The sequence below is a fragment of the Petromyzon marinus genome, unplaced genomic scaffold, assembly GCF_048934315.1.
Source record: "Petromyzon marinus isolate PM22_M1 ecotype Great Lakes invasive population unplaced genomic scaffold, UKy_Petmar_22M1.pri1.0 PM_Scaffold_210, whole genome shotgun sequence".
Lineage (NCBI taxonomy): Eukaryota > Metazoa > Chordata > Hyperoartia > Petromyzontiformes > Petromyzontidae > Petromyzon > Petromyzon marinus.
The window spans coordinates 54865-67805 of NW_027423181.1; the positions used below are offsets into that span (position 1 = coordinate 54865).

The window sequence follows — 12941 nt, forward strand, 5'->3', positions numbered from 1 at the left end:
AGCACTAGTAATCAGAATTGCCTGAAGAGCATCTTCAGCCTGTAAGTTTTACATCGACAGCAATGGCTAGACAACCACAGCAGCGTGACGAGATATCAAAGTGTACGTATGTGTGCACGTTGAACTTCTTTCACACCGTGCGTCGCCATCCATACTAATCGGAGGGACAGGGTCACGCCAGCAAACACTTACCTCCGGCATTAGGTTTGTGCAGCCCAGTCGTGCTGGACTCGGTCACGAAAGACACGGCGGATGGAACGGTGCTGTGTTGGATCTCCAGCCCCTTGTCATCTGCTGCTGACACCGCCGGGGGTGATGTGGATGCCTCATCCTTGACGACGATGCTGGAGATGGTGTCCCCTTCTGCCCGTTGAATACTCTTGGCCTCCTCCTACGGCAGCAGTAAAAGCAGCCTTAAGTCACGGACACGCATCGCCACTACACTGCAGCATTGCTCAAACTGCTAAGTGCGGATTCTTATTTCGAACAACATGGCAAGCCAATCTAATAATGGAGACTCTGCTTTTAGATACCAGGATCTATCTTTGTTTCCAAAGAAGTTGGACAAAAACATACTCTATGTCTAAATTCTCCTTAGTGATATTCTGAAGACGTTACGTTAAAAAGATGCATGTGATATCACTTGAGCGCAAATACAGACCCATATGGACACATTCCCATACGGGTTTACATCCCTTCATACGCCCTCCCCATTCTTGCAGTGCGTGAAATTGGAAATCATGCATATTTTAAATACTCAAATGGCTTAATGTGCTATTCATGCAACGGTTAGCAATCTGGTGTTATCGTACGGAATTTGGTGCCACAATTTCCTGGCATGTCGGTAGAAATACATCCTTCCCACTTTTATTCACCCTGCAGTATAAATAGGGACACCACAGGTAGTCGATGGACAAGCCATGTGTGTTGTGGGGTCAGGTGTGGGTGCTCCCACATTTTCCAAGATGTTTGGTGGGTGTAGAAGGTGAGTTTCCTCTCGTGCAAACCCAACCGCGAGCAATCGTATGATCAAACAATTTCAAGGCTGCACCTTTACGTGTGGACTGGTCTTCTTTGCAAGTTTTGCAACGTAAACTTTAATTTTTTACCTGAATTTTATCAATACTGATCTATACTACAGGTTTTCTTCTTTTTAGATCGTGTAAATATATAAATGTTTCGTTAAACCGGCCACAATCCGACACAGCCAATTTGTAAGGTTTACCACTTAAACAGATCGTGCCAATTCGTTACGAGTACAGCACACCGGTGTGTTGGAGAGCCAAGCCACAACATTTACAATCCGAGTACGACGTTTCGCCAGTAATCTAACCCAAAAGAAAGGACAAAACGGTATTATGGATGATTTTGGTCACGAAAGCATACGTGATAATTGAATTTTGCCTAATCACCTACTGTGATTTATCCTCCCTCTTTGCTGCTCCTACAGCCTCCCTTACCTTAGTCAGATGATCTGCATTGCTTTCATCAGATGATGTCTCCTCATCGTCCTTCCCCGCACCTCCGAGCAGCACGTTTGCCTAGGAACGGTGCGAAAGAAGTTCAACATGCATCACGAGTTTAAACTGGTGTTGCAGCTTTCAAAAGACTCGAAAGAGGGCTGCCTTTTTTATCCTCACTTTCTGACTCAAACTGTTGTTGAAGCTTTCAACAACGTGAGCCTGCTTTATGTCGGCTTTAGCGTCACACTCTGTGGGAAGATTATATGACTTGGCTCAACGTAGTTTTTTTGGTAGTTAGTACGATTCTAGATTTAAAGCTTTCGTGACTGCTAGGATCCATACTCTTTGGTTCTATTGGGTAAAGTCACGTAGGTGAAAATAAAATAACAAAAATTCACGACGTTTCGGCCACAACACAAGCGGCCTTCACCTGATGAACACAAGCGGCCTTCACCTGATGAAGGCCGCTTGTGTTGTGGCCGAAACGTCGTGATTTTTTGTTATTTTATTTTCACCTACGTGACTTTACCCAATAGAACCAAAGAGTATAGTTAGTACGAGTTTATAATTAATGTAGTGCTTCAGGCTTACCCTGTCCATATATAGGTAAACCAAATCAACGTCTGAACTGATATTTTTCGTTCTCCAAATAACAAAGACATTGTTATTGAATGTTTCTAGTTATTAGCAGACTCTGTTAGATGTACCCAGTCACCCGCTGTGATTTATCCTCCCTCTTTGCTGCTCCTACAGCCTCCCTTACCTTAGTCAGATGATCTGCATTGCTTTCTTCAGATGATGATGTCTCCTCACCGTCCTTCCCCGCACCTCCGAGCAACACGTTTGCCTAGGTACGGTGCAAAAGAAGTTCAACATGCATCACGACTTTAAACTGGTGTTGCAGCTTTCAAAAGACTCGAAAGGGGGCTGCCGTTTTTTTCCTCACTTTCTGACTCAAACTGTTGAAGCTTTCAACAACGTGAGCCTGAAATTTTGATTTAAAGCTATCGTGACTGCAGTAACGATAAACTGCCAAATCGTTGCGCGTGGCGCCAACGGGTTTTTAAATAAATAAATAAATGGGCAAAATTCACCGTTTTTAAATAAATTCATGCAAACCAACACACCTGAAGACGACCGTTTGTGTTATGGTCGAAACGTGATAATTTTTATTGCTTTATTTATATTTTATTATTTTGTTGTTTCCCTTCAACGTGACTTTACCGAAAGAACTAAGACCGTGAGCCTGCTTTATGTCGGCTTTAGCGTCATACTCTGTGGGAAGATTATCACTTGGCTCAGCGTAGTTTTTAGGTAGTTAGTACGACTTTTAAATTAATGTAGTGCTTCAGTCGTACCCTGTCCATATATATAGGTAAACCAAATGAACCTCTGAATTGATATTTTTCGTTCTCCAAATAACAAAGAAATTGTTATTGAATGTTTCTAGTTATTAGCAGACTCTGTTAGATGTACCCAGTCACCCGCTGTGAGTCATCTCCCTCTCTGCAGCAGATCTTACTGCCCTTACCTTAGTCAGATCATTTTCCTTGTGTCCAACGATTGATGCCTCCTGACTCGTTGACGTTAAACTGGTGTTGCAGCTCTGAAAAACGCTCTCACTGGAACGGCTGCTCACCAGACTCGAAAGAGGGCTGCCCTTGCGAACCGTAGCAGGACTGCCCAGCGAGGTCCCAGCATAGGTGTCCTCATCATCAGAACTGCTTCGGCAACAGCAGCATAGCTTTTTGAAAAACTTTCTGAATAATTTCTTTACACCTTTCTTCATGGTGGCCATGCCACCAATGTGCCAGAGCACCGAAACTTTCCAAAATTTTTTATCACGAGAACGCCAGAGGGCAAGTGAAGACACCTCTGCTTCCCAAGAAATCCGAAGAGCCTGTAGGATGTGACGTCACACGCCGGACTGCAGTGACGTTACAATACGACACCTTATGAGGAGTGTCACATGACGTCACAGACTCCCGACTACACCGACGCCACACAACTGCATTTTTAATCTTAGTTCTTTCGGTAAAGTCACGTAGAAGGGAAACAATAAAATAATAAAAACATAAAACAATACAATTCTCACGACGTTTCCACTGCAACACAAGCAATCATCATCAGGTGTGAAAACCACAACAAGAAAATTTGATGATGATTGCTTGTGTTGCAGTCGAAACGTCGTGATAATTTTATTGTTTTATATATATTTATTATTTTATTGTTTCCCTTCTACGTGACTTTACCGAAAGAACCAAGAATATTAATCCCTGCAGCCACGAAAGCTTTAAATCAAAATTTAACTGCATTTTCTTGTTGTGCTTTTCACACCTAATGTTGATTACTTGTGTTGCAGTCGAAATGTCGTGAGAATTTTATTGCTATATATTTTTATTATTTTATTGTTTCCCTTCTACGTGACTTTACCGAAAGAACCAAGAATATGAATCCCTGCATAGTCACGAAAGCTTTCAATCAAAATTTAACTGCATTTGTTGCTCAAATAGCTTTCCTTGGTGCTAATTAACAGAGCTATTGCTTGCCTGCATTAGAAGCGTAACATCACACACAGCCCACTGTATGCGTTAGGTTTCACTTAGCATTAAACACCAGAATCCACTCTAGCAAGAATTCCATCCTGGCATGGAGGACACCTTGCGTTACATTACGGGTTTCCCAAAATTCCACTTTTATTAATTTACTCCCAATTCAAATTGTTCTGCACTTGTGACATGCTAAGCAACTAACGCTGTCTGATTGGCAACACACCTGCTCAAGCTCTGGGATAACAGGTGTGTGTTGGGCATCAGTGCTTGTCAACTTTGCTCTAATTAGTGTATTTTCTAATATTCAATAACGTATTTAATTACTCATTGAGGTTTAATGAGCTCACCTGTCTCGATTTTTGTCCAATTGTTGCAGATACGAGTCACAACACTTGATTCATGTGCAGTGATATCAATGTGAATTAAAGTGCTCTGTTACCAATAAAGTACAATTTTGACTGGAGAAGATCAATGGGTGGGGTTTGTACCGTCTCAGATTCTCAATCACGAATGTTAATCAAATCTACATATATGAGGGCTTAGCCTGCTTCACGTCGGCTTCAGTCGCACAATGTAATTTTTTCAAGTATTCAGCACGGGGTTTAAATTAATGCAGCGCTTCAGGTTGACCCTGCTGAAATGTAGCTGTTGTATATGTGGGTGTGTGAAAATTGATGACAAATAATTAAAATTAAATGAAATTCGAAATTTGCATAATTAATCCAAAATTATGTTAATTCGTGTAATTATGCGTATAACTATGCTAATTAGAGAGATGATCGTATTAATTTATACGAGTGGGTGTGGTTGTGTTAATGATAGCCTTTATGATAATCAGGTCCCCGCCTCGTTGACGAGGTGGGGTTATCAATCAGGATAACGCAATCAATCGTGTGCAGTTACCCTAGTGTCAATTCGGCCTCGTTGTCTAATTTCGTATTATTGATCAGCATAATACAATGATTCTCGCTTTAACACTCCCCGAGTGTTCATATTTTAGGTCTCATGTTCACATCGTTCGCTTTAGTTTAATGAGTGTGGATTGGTGTGTTTATAGTTTAGGTTCTCGAGTTCATATCTCGTCGCAGGATATAGATCTTATGCAAAAACTTCAGGAAAGAATCACACGACCACTTCTGTATTAATCAATTTATTTTCTAATTAAACCTTAACTATAATATGTATGTGACTCTCAATCTCGGAACTTCAACACGGTATCCACACGGTATCAAGACAGTATCATCAACGACTGTACGATTTCACTTTGATAACACATGGACCCCGCATAAAGCGATTGCTGTTAGTGAGAGAGAGAGTCAGAACATGCAAATGCTATGCTACACAAAAGCTTATACATTATAATATGAACGATCATTATGCTTGAAATGGTCAGCACATTATCACAGGCGATTGATTAACATGCAACGGTATTCATATAAAAAGACAATCAAACAGTTATTATTTCCAAAGGCATAAATGTAACAACAGATCCACCGGACAGAATATAAGATTACCGAAATGGCTTAGTGTGAGGGTATGCGGCGGAACGTGTTATCTCACGGGAGATTAATTAATTAATTCGTGAATAAGATTGTATGATCAGAAAATCGGTTTAGCACGATTCCTCCCCGGGAGCGTAGCTCCGTGGCGAAGGTGCCAAGGCTAATTCGTATTGATGGATCGGTTGGTAACTTATGCGATTAGAAGTACAGTCCAAAACAAAATATTGAAGAGGGAAATTATGAATATACTTATAAATGACGGACTGTTATCACACGAACGATGCTTCCACAGCCAGATGGTTCACGGACTTGAGTGTTCGCTTCTGGTTAAGGACCTGTGTATGTTTGAGTGATATGAATTGTTTTGAATAGTCAGTGTTTGGAATTAATTCTTTGCGTTGCCATACGCTGAAGTTGGCATCGCTTGTAGGAGAAGTAGCCTCGCTCCCTTTAGAGCGGTGAGGTGTGTAGGAGTGCATCATACGAATCGCGCCCTCCTCCACGCAGCAGCCAGCCTCTGTCCACGGGGGAGAGTTGCTTGATCGCTCTCAGTTCCGCTCAGTGGACACCTCTCTCCACTGCTGGATGAGCTGCACGATCACGCTCGTGCTGGTTTGCTGAAGCAGTTTCTCTCCGCTGTTGGATGAGCTGCATCGGCACGCTCCCTCTCTCTGGGTGGAGAACTCGAACGTGCTCGTTGCTGGTTTGCTGAAAACAGGTTTTTCTCCACTGCTGGATGACTCAAGTCGCACGTGCTCTTGCTCTGGTTTGCAGAAGCTCTTGCTTGGTGCGTCGGTCGCTCTGCAGCTGGACTCAATGTAGAATCAGCAATACTCTGTCTTTCAGCTCTTGGAAATCACACTAGGTGACGCCTCACTACCCTGCGAGTCTTGCCAACGTCAGTGGGTAGCGACGGGGCCACTTTGGCTTCTGCTCGCCGCCCCTGCTCTGCAGCTCGCCGGCTGGCGACCTGTTGCTCTCGTTCCCGATTGGAACTGCTCCTGAGCCGACCCACTGGTCGAACTCCCCGCGTTCCGACCTCCTCCAAGTCGAACTCCCCGAGTTCCGACCCCCCTGGTCGAACTCTTCCGAGTTGCTCCTCCGAGTCGAACTGTCTCCCGAGAGTCGACCCCCCCCCCCCGGTCGAACTCTGGTGAGTTGCTCCTCCGAGTCGAACTGTATCTGTGTCCGTGTGTGTGTCTGTACGTGTGTCAGTGTGTGTCCTTGTGCATCACCCACGGTATATTCCGTTGTCATACTCCTACCATTAAATCCACAAGTAAAACAATCAAATGTTATAAATTGTCTCGAAGGCGCCTCTCTGTCTGGGTGCACAACCTGGAGGGAGGGGCGATATTCCCTCCGACTTTCACCGACGCACAAAGAAATGGTTAAAAAGTTTTAAGTTAACATTTCATTTCATCTGAGTTCCATAGTTATGATTCTGTATTAATCCAAGGTCTGAGTCAGCTTCTCGTTGCGGTGTTTGACTCGTGTTTCCCCAAGCGTATACACACTCCTACCCCGCGCTGCAGGGATACAAAGACGCCCGGGATTCCCTTTCTCTCCGACCCTGGGTTTAACATCGCCCTTTGCTTACGTTGCAGTTTTGCTGTGCGCTTGCATTTCTTTTCCTCTCTACTCTTACTTTAACCCTGCTTATTATTTGCGTATGGGTGGAGGCTAGATCATTTATGTTGACTTAGGAAAACCTGATTGTTATAGGCTTCGGGTCAAGTCGTATAGAAATTATTAAAATATGTAAATACATTTCATATTAAATTAATAGACGGGTGATGGTTACATTGACGTAGCTTGTGGCAGGGTTCAATTGAAGTGGGTGTGAAGATCAATAACTTTAGCCTACCCTGTCGTTAAATTCCGACTTTAAGTTACTTTAATAGTAATGCAGAACCAATTAGCTTTTTTGACTTAACTAGATCTAGGCTAACGCAACCTCCCAGTGACCCTGGCTTTGTGTTTACGTCAGCCCCTTTGCAATCCGCTGCGCTCTGCTCTCTCTCTGCTCCCTCTGACCCTGGGAGGGCTCTGAACGTCAAAATCGTGTTAGTGGGTCAAGGTAAATATGACCTCCACATGCCATGCTGAGGCCTGGTTTGGTGTTTTTATTCATTATTAAAATTAAAAGAAACAATAGAAATATGTATCTATATGTATTGGAAAATTACGTGTTAATATTAAGATGGAAAGGGGGGCATATACAACATAGCTAACCCAATTCAATCTCCGATCAAAAATGTTTCGGGATTCAAAAACAAGATAAAAAACAAAACTTGTTATTAGCACAGACTATTATATGCCCCATATTTCAGGAGTATAGCTTAATCACGACCGTTCATGCGTATTACATTACATTTTGGATTCACAAGCATTGACTTAAGTCCGTGCGAAAGAGGCCTGTCTTTTTTTGTGATTTAATTCACGAACTTTTAAATTACTTTCCGCGAGCAACAACAACAACAACAACGCCATGGCCCGGTGTTTGTAGAACTCTCGCTACGGCGCGTTTCCCAGGGCGGTTCGATTCTGGGTGGACTCTCCAAAGCCTCTGTCGCCCGTGGTTGAGAGCCTGGAGCAAGGGGATTTGACGGCGGACCACAGCTTTGCGACTCGAGTGCACGGGCACGCAACAGAGTGGGGCGCCTTGAAAGGGGCTCCCGTGGTGGAGGGAGGTGTCAGTTTGGCTCTTGGCGGCTCGCTGCAGTCTCCTCCGCCGGGGGGAACGAGCCAAGGGGGCCCCTTTGGAAGAAGACGGATTCGGGAGACGTGCCGTGCGGCCGGTCATGTTCCAAGGAATATGCGATGGTGGCGGTGATGATGATGATGGCAGAAGTGGGCGGTGGTGATGAAGAAGATGGTGTCAATGTTCGTGGTCATGATGCTGACGGTGGTGGTGAGGACATTGATTTTGCCGACAAAATCATGAATGTTGCAGAGTTTGAAAGAAATCGCAGTGGTGAAGTTCGTGACGACGATGATGGTGGTGTTGGTGATGACGAGCTCAGCGACAATAGCCTTCATTCCGGCGAGTGCAACAACGTCAACAATGACCCTGATATTTTTTTCAACGACGACTTCAGCGTCTCTTCCGTCGAAACGCGCAACTCGCCACCCGCCGACGCGCCAGCTCGATCCTTCCCCAAAGCACCCGAGGCCGAGTGCACCTCTGGGCACGGCTCCACCATCGCGTCGCGCAGCAGCGCAACACGACCAACGGGGATGGAGGAGACGAAGGCGGATCTCGGGCACGGGAGAGGGGCCTCTCGTGGGGATTTCAAAGGCCGTGCCCGCGGGCCCGTGACCCAAGAGCTCGCGCCGCCGAGTCGGTCGGGCCGGCAGGCGGCGAGGAACCGGGGGAGAGCAGCAGTTTATTGGAGCTCTCCTCCGCAGAGACCCCGAGGCTTGGCGAGGAGGCGGAGCAAGAAGTCGGCAGGAGCGGTGAGAAAATGAATCGAATCTTTTGATAGACACGCCACACACGACTGGATGAGCGCCTCTCGGCGCCGCGCGGGGCGTGGGGGTTGTTTGACCATACTTCACCGCACTGGTCAGTGCGGGGTAACAGGTCCTTGCAGGGTGGGCTGGTAGGAACATTGGAATTTTGCGCAATTTTATGACATTGTTACGTAAAATTGTGCAAATTGAGAGCGTCTTCCCACTTTTTTGCCCTCAATCGTTGAGGGTTCTTCGGACAAATTAACCTCTATAGAGGAATGGAATGGTGAAATCCTTATTGACTGAAATCTGCTCATTTTGGAGCAATGTATCATAAAATTGTTAAGGGCTGGGCCGAAAAATGACAACAATTGCATTTAAAAAAAATGAGGATTTGTTTCCCGGTATACGGTAGTATGGGGCTTTAGACTCAGGATTATTAGCATTTCTGCTCGAAATCGAAACATGACCGGCTTATGGCCTTATACCTGTAAATTTGTGTTGAATATGTCATGACAAAACTGAGAGACAAGGCTTCGAGAGTCTTCGATAGTTAATTATTCCACTATGAAATACTATCTTGGATCACTAAACTACGATTGAGGTGGTGGTTGCATGTTGGATGGCGTTGGCGCAGTTGCGGCGCCTGCTGGGATTGGCTTTGGGTCGATGGCATCTGCGATTTTGTCTCCGATTTTGTAAAGGGTTCCAGCAACAAATGCGGCCTCTGTTTCAGCAAGCAGCTTTTCAACGGTGGCATCCAAAAATCCGTCGGTGTCTTCGAAGTCGTTGTTGCTCATGGTGTTCATGTCTTGTACCGAAAAAAACTCAAAGTGCCGAATCCACAAGTGTGAGCACATTAAATTTTGATTTAAAGCTTTCGTGACTGCAGTAATTCATATTCTTAGTTTTTTCGGTAAAGTCACGTTGAAGAGAAACAACAAAATAATAAAATATATATAAAACAATACAAAAATTCTCACGACGTTTCGACCATAACTCACACGGGCGTCTTCAGGTGTGTTGGTTCGCGTAAATTTATTTTTAAACGGCGAACCAACACACCTGAAGACGACCGTTTGAGTTATGGTCGAAACGTCGTGATAATTTTTTATTGTTTTATATATATTTTATTATTTTGTTGTTTCTCTTCAACGTGACTTTACCGAAAAAACTAAGAAAATGTGAGCACATTGTTGTGAAAGGAACTAAGTATACAGAAAAAATCCATTTGTAAAATATACAACACGGGATATTTCCTCTGCCTTTTGCAATAAAATGCACAAAGTGGTCGTCCATTTTATCCAATTTTATTCACTAAATGTTCAAGGGGGCGTCCATTTTATTCAATGTTATTAACTGAAAATGTACCAAAGCTGTCTATTTACTCGAAGAATATTTGGCTCGGTTCCATGTAGATTTATTTGTCACCAGGAAAATAAACAAAATTTGAGTCAATAAGAATAGACTAGCCAAATCGTGAGCTATTTCCGGTAGTATGTACTTCGTATGCCTTTTGGAATGAAATGAACAAAGGAGTCGTCCATTTTATCCTATTTTATTCACTAAAATGCACTGAATTGAATTGCACTTACTTTTGACATCAATTGAATTGCGTTTGCTATAGACGTAATTTTTTTTTAATTGAAATACATTTTAATTGAAATAAATTTTAAGATACAATGGCATGAAGAGGCTCAAATTTGCCCTTGAAATTAATACCCCTTAACATTTGGGTTTGATATTATTTTGTTTGATAATAATATCTGCATTTGTGCACACAATACAAAATAATGAACCCGTCACATTTAATAGATGACAGCTCGGGTCTCTTCAAGCTCTCACGGACTATTCTAGGAATATTTCGCCCTGTAAGCGCGGATGACGGGTGTTCCGCAAGCTGCTGGCAGGATGAATGTGGGAAGGGCTTGCACTGTGGAATTCGGGACTGAGAAAGGCGTCAGTGAATTTGCCACAGCCCCAAAAGCGAAGTTCGCAAATGAGATAATGTGACTTCCAAATGTTGGGTGCAATAAGACATATCAAGTCTCTGCGCTGTCTTTTGCTGATTTGACACCCAACAGCACGAGATTTGACTTCGTTGAAGTATTGTGACAACCAACAGCACGAGATTTCACTTCTTATGAAAGGGAACGGACGGACGGACGCATTAATCTATTGCAGGCTGGTACACTCAGTTTACAACTTCGTTCCTACCAGTCAAAGGTGGGCAGCATATACGTGGATGCATTGAAGTACAGAACGATTGTTTACGTAGCCCCGCAGCAGCCTATAGCACCTGTTTGTGCGTAGTAGTGGTCGCCCATACAAGCCCTATCCAGATTGAACCCTGCTTAGCTCCCTGATCTGATGGGATTGGACTCGTATTCTTCATCAGCTGCATTGACGATTGAACCTCGTCATCAATAGGTCATCCCTAACAGTTCATCATACTCATCCTCGAAATTATGTTTTTCCATAACGCTTGTTTACCCAATAATCAATTTTTTTCAGGCCAGTCCTACCACGTTTTTGCAGTCTGTGGGGGTGATGATTGCCATGATTCCAATCGCGGGTACTTTTTTTACGTCACAAATTTGGAGAAAAACGTCGGCACGCACAATGGCTTCATGCTTGCGAATGACGCCACGGGGATCTTGGATGCGAAGCAGACTGCGTGTTTAAAAATGCATTCTAATCTATTGTAGTTGATACTCCAGAGGTGTATAATTATCGGGACGTCCGCAGGAATCGAAACGTAAATCCTCTGCAACGTGGAGCGGACGCGGAATCGCCGCCGATTATCATCATGGCACACACACACACGCGATCATACGCTTTGATTTTTTTTTAGGGAAAGGGGTTGGTGGATCACGCCGATTTTTCCAGTCCTAAATCGGCTCGACTCCCGAGGATGCAAGGAGATGCCTGTGCAGATACAGAAAAAACCCACACGTTATCCTCGTGTTACGCGTTGTTTTCTCCCAGTATTCCTTTCACGTGAAGCCAAACTTCATGCGATTTGCAAAACGTCCCAACGCACCAGAACCCTCCTGACAAGTAATCTCGAGACTGAATGTGACTTTCCTGCGTAATTAGCATTATTTGTCACGTGGCCATTAAATGTGGTGTATTTTTACGTTTTTAAGTCCAAGTTGTGTCACTTCAGGTGAGCTACCAGCAGAGGGCAGTGTGCAGAAAAAGGATTTGAATCATGTACACGGAGCTTTGTGAGTAGCGTGTTTACCTCCCGCTTGGGTGGCTTTTCTCATGGTCCATGTGACACAAATATGGTCTAGAGCCACGGCCCATTGGAGGCGAACCTTACTGACAAAATTCCATCTTGCGTCTCTCGACCATACTAATAAAAAAGCACACTTGAGTCCATCAACCTATCTACCTTTTTGGATGAATGCTATCCACGCAGGAGCATCAGCAGCCATGATCAATTTACGACTTGATGAAGGCCTCCCCAAGCCATTACAGGTCCGCGAGCGATGTTCAATGTAACAACGCATAGAGCCACGTGCGCACGAGCCGATGTAATCGCTCCATCTGCGCGATTGAAGTTCTCTTTTGAGATGTTCCTCTTCTTTGGCTGTAACTCCTTAATTGATCTCGACCATTGGTAATTCAAATATTATTACTGCAATTACAAAGTGGAATGACCTTCCCGCAGGGAGCGCCCGTGGATGATCCGTGGACCGAGTGGGTGTGCGTGCAGATCGAGGTGGCCGTGGAACACGAGCTGGTGGAGGAAGGAGGTCACGTCCCAGACCCAATCTTCATGCTCTAGGCCAGTGTTTTTCTCTAATTTTCAGAGGTGGGGGGGGGCTACTTTTGCCAATAACACATCAGTGTGATGGTCGCCACGTATTTAAAATTATTGTGATTTGACAGCACGATGAACATTTTTCAAATTTGTATTGTCGGGGGCTGCCCGTTAGGGGCCACACTAAAGGCCATCA

At 44.2% G+C, this 12941-nt stretch overlaps 1 long non-coding RNA gene across 1 annotated transcript; it reads right to left on the reverse strand.

Annotated features, from left to right (window-relative positions):
* Positions 1 to 205: 205 nt before the first annotated feature.
* Positions 206 to 2778, reverse strand: LOC142922918 (uncharacterized). The gene is made up of 3 exons (XR_012940420.1): positions 2227 to 2778; positions 1461 to 1541; positions 206 to 391 (listed from the first exon to the last, which is right to left on the reverse strand). It is a non-coding gene; the product is annotated as an uncharacterized LOC142922918 (long non-coding RNA).
* Between the last annotated feature and the right edge of the window lie 10163 nt (positions 2779 to 12941).